This window comes from Chelon labrosus (genome assembly GCF_963514085.1).
Source record: "Chelon labrosus genome assembly, chromosome: 6".
In the NCBI taxonomy this organism is placed as follows: domain Eukaryota; kingdom Metazoa; phylum Chordata; class Actinopteri; order Mugiliformes; family Mugilidae; genus Chelon; species Chelon labrosus.
This window is the reverse complement of record NC_140342.1, coordinates 6841418-6846098: the sequence shown is the minus strand read 5'-3', so window position 1 is coordinate 6846098 and position 4681 is coordinate 6841418.

Below are 4681 nucleotides of genomic sequence, written 5' to 3'. Positions count from 1 at the left end.
GCAAACTGTATATTTGACAAAGAACAGATAACAAATAACAGTTGTGAGCATTGTGGCACTCTCCTCCACAGATAGCTGCTGCCTAGCCATAACTTCCTAAAAAGTCAAACTTGAGTGTGATGACTATGAAACTGGGGGGAATTACAGTGAATGTTAGGTTTGGTTTAATGTTGTCATGCCATTTTCATTTGGCTGTAGTCATTGGAGATACATAGCCTACAAAGGATATTGTATACTATGTGCTCTGTAGGTATGTAGTAGGTGCACATCCCAAATGACGTAAGTCAAATGAACATGGCATAAAAGTGAATTGAGAGAGAGGGAAGGCACGCCTCATTGGACGATATGGAAGAAATATAGGGGGAATTACATAAATAAAAATATAAAAGAGGCTAATGAAATATTACAGGTCATATTGGTACATTTTCATTCATTACATTCTTCTGTAACCGCTTGTTCCTGTTCCTGTGAAGGGTCATCGGGCGAGAGGCGGGGTACACCCTGGACAGGTCTCCAGTCTATCACAGGGCTAACACAGGGAGACAGACAACCCACTCACATTCACACCTATGGCCAACCAAATCAGCATGTCTTTGGACAGTGGGAGGAAGCCACTGTCCACTGTTGTGATCAGCAATTATATTCTAGCCTCCATTGAGGACCATTTGGAGGTTTTGTCAGCACTGTACTTTCACATGATATGCAAGAGTTGTTCACATTAGCCATCTTGTTTCCCCTCTGTTGCAAGCTATTTCAGACCTCTTCTTAAAAAGTATGCATTTATGTCATAATCTAATCTAATATTTTTTATACAAGAGAGACGGTGACATGTTATTTTTGCGACAGTAGCAGTGTCCACAAATATGAACAAGTTTAAGAGAAAATACAGGAGCTTGAGGGATCTTGAAGCATGCAGTAGAGCTGAAGGTTCGAAAATGCGGTCCTCAGGAATGTAGTTGACCTTTAAGTTGCCCGATTTTATTACTTTTTATAATTATCTGACGGTGGTGACGAATACATGGGACACATTTTGCACAGCCATAAAATAACAGTAAATATTGTTCAAAACTCACTGTTTGTAGTTTTTAACCCACATTACAATGTTTTCTTTCATGTGGTAAAGAAAAACAATTCAATTATTACAATTTAATTACCTTACGTTTGTACAAAGGACCCTCTGGTTATAACCTTGATTCTTTTTATTCATGAAAATGTTATTAATTTCCAGCAGAATTAGCACTTTTCTTAGTGGGACATGTTTTTACCAAAGTTTTTTAAAACCCTTCTCCTTCTTTTCTCCAGATGTGTTTTCTGTTCAGACAGGCAGCTTGGAGTCCTTACCTCAGTGCACTACACACACACACACACACACACACACACACACACACCAGATTGTGAAAACCTCATGCAAATTTACAGTGAATTTCATGAGAAAAACCCATGTTAATTTCGGTGAAATTAGCTGGAAATATTGTTTAGGTCAGAGAGTAAAATGGCAGAGAGAGGTCCTGCTGATACAGCTCCAAAAAAAGTGTGTGTGTGTGGGGGGGGGGGGAATTGCAGAGCTGCAGTACAGCCAAGACAAATTTCTAACGATCAGTCCCTACCCGCACACAAACACGCAGCCACTCACAAAAAAATCACAGATACACATTAATGCAGGCTGTATACTATGCACGTAAATATATGCAAGCATGCAAGTGGCCACACCCATGTAGACGTATGGGCACACACAAACACACATGCAGAGCCTCTGTGGAATGATCTGATAAATGTTGTTTTGGCTCCAGACCTTCAGGACCGACTTTAACACAGGAAGAGATGTGTCACACAGTGCAGACACACAGAGCGCATGCATGCATGGACACACACAGAAACACACAGAAATGCACAGAGTCAAGATCAAAACAGTGGCTTAAAAATCTGGATCACAGGGAAAAAAAGCTGGACAGTTACTGAGAGTGAGTCAGAAATTCAGCTGCAGACACATGTTTAAGAGTGAAGATTCACTCTTAAACATGTTTCTCTTGTTGAGCAATAGAATTTAAAATAAATTAACATTTGCATGTATATTTTCTGCACATTGTGTGGTGAAGAGAAAAGCAATTTTTTTAAAAATTCAACCGCTGCAGCGTTCATCTTTGTATGGAGAATTCTTTCTTTTCTTATCCTATTACAAAAGGTCAGAGGTCAGGCTGTGCTGCATGCACAGTAGCCCTGGAGCTGGTACAGTTTCAGTGTGTTGCTCAAGGGCATCTTGACGGGCAGATACTTGCAGACATACACTCACTTATCAGTTACACCCGCTAGAGTTTGACCCCTTTTTGTCTTCAGAACTGCCTTAATTCTTTGCGACATAGATTTAGTAACGTATTAGAAACATTTATTTCAGAGTCTGATCCATATTTACGTGATAGCATCACATAGTTGCTGCAGATTTGTCAGCTGCACATCCATGATACAAATGTCCAGTTCCACCACATCCCAAAGGCGATCTACTGAACTGAGATCTAATGACTGTGGACATCATCTGAGCACAGTGAACTGATTGTCATGTTCAAGAAACCAGCTTGAGATGATTTAAACTTTGTAAGATGGGAAATTATACTGCAGGAATTAGATGGGCCCACTGTGGTCATAAAGAGATGGACATGGTCACCAACAATACTCAGGCAGACTGCTGCTTTTAAACAATACTCAGTTGGTACTAAGGGACCCAGAGTGTTCCAAAAACACATCCCCCACATCATTACACCACCACCAGCCTGAACCATTAACGCTGCTGTAGCCAATCGTCCTCATGTTGTGCATTCAGAGATGCTCTTCTCAGTCCAGTCATTGTCCCCTGACTTCAGGCATCAGCAGGGCATTTTCACCCAGTTTAATGATCCAGAACTCAGTTGGTATTTTAACTTTTTCAGGCCATTCTCTGCTAACAATACAGGTGGTTATTCAGACCAGCCTGTCTGTTACCAACAACCATTAAGTATGGATGGGACATTGAAGCAGCAGTGGTGCATAGGAGAAACAAACTGTCTCTAGCACTGTGGTCCTTGACAGAAGTTCAGAATATTACTAGAGAACTGGAGACACTTCACTTCATATGATAAGGTGGCTCCATCGTGGTTTCCCAGTCCACGGAAAAGGAAAACAAGTTTAACAATGTCCACCACCCTAAACTGGCACCTGGTTTGTTGGTGGAGAAACAATTGTGGGTTTGACTTGGGTGTACACTGTTAGCCTGCTGCTGTAAAAATTGTAGATAATTGTACATAAAATGTGTTTAATGATAATTCATTAAACAGGTTTTTACATTTTTATATAGTTTTAATTTTACAACCTGGGTCATGGAGTGGGACTTGTTGCTTGGCTGATACCTTTAGTTAGAAACTTGTTTTTTCCAGTGTTGTTGTGTTCGTGTGCCTTCAAGTCAGAATGTGTACACAACTCAGACACAACAGACAAAATTGATAGTTCCGACTTGGAAGGGGGGCAGCAGCCAGGAATTGTCCATGGAAGTTGTCATGGCCGGCTGAAAACAATCTATGAATACACAATTAAATAGCAATAAAATGAAATTAGGTTTTTATATTTCTGTACCAAATTAACTTTTTCTGTGCATGTGTGAGGATATGTGTGCGAGTGAAAGTATCTCTAGGAGAGCTGTTTTAAATTTCCTTGTATTGCTCTCAATGTTATTGTTCTCAATGTGGGTGGAACAGTGGTTAGCACTGATGCCTCACAGTGAGAAGGTCCCGGGTTCGACTGGGCCTTTCTGTTTGCATGTTCTCCCTGTGTCTGCATGGGTTCTCTCTGGGTACTCCGTCTTCCTCCCACCATGCTTGTTAGATTCACTGGTGATTCTAAATTGGCCGTAGGTGTGAGTGTGAGTGTGAATGGTTGTTAGCCCTGTGTTAGCCCTGCGATAGACTGGCGACCTATCCAGGGTGTACCCTGCCTCTCGCCCGATGACAGCTGGGATAGGCTCCAGCAGACCCCACGACCCTTCACAGGAATAAGCGGTTACAGAAGATGAATGAATGAATGAATGCTCTCAATGCAATGACAATTAAGACCTTCTATTCTATTCCAGTGATATTTTCAGCGTTTTTTACTTGTGGTTATTATAACTGTGAAGGTTCTCAGTCATCCAGGTCATAACGTATCCCAAAAACAAAGCTGAAACCAAGGAAACTGGACTTGTAGACGTTTCCTGAAGACATATTGTCACTCATCCAGGCAGGTTCTTCAGTTCTAAAAGACTGGTGGGGATTCATTAGGTACATAAATAGTGCCTACCTGAAGTTGACATTTGTTATTATTCCAATATTTTATTCACTACAAATACTACTACTCTTGCAACCATATTTGTCCAAGACGACAGCTACATCCACACTAGCAGCTCTTTGGGGCTGTACTGAGCCGAATCTTACGATGACATCGCTATTCCTAGACCCACACTGTAGGATAATGGTCGCGAATGAGAAGACTGACCATCGCAGAAGTTTGAGAGGCTTGTTGTGGCTATGTTCATGTCTTTAGTACTCAGTCTGTTCTAGTGTTTAAATGTCAGTCTTAAATCATACATGTCCACATAACTATACTGCTGAATGCATCTTTATAAACTGGCCTTCGAGATACAGAAGTCTGTGTACACATGGACAAAAGTGAGCTGAGACAC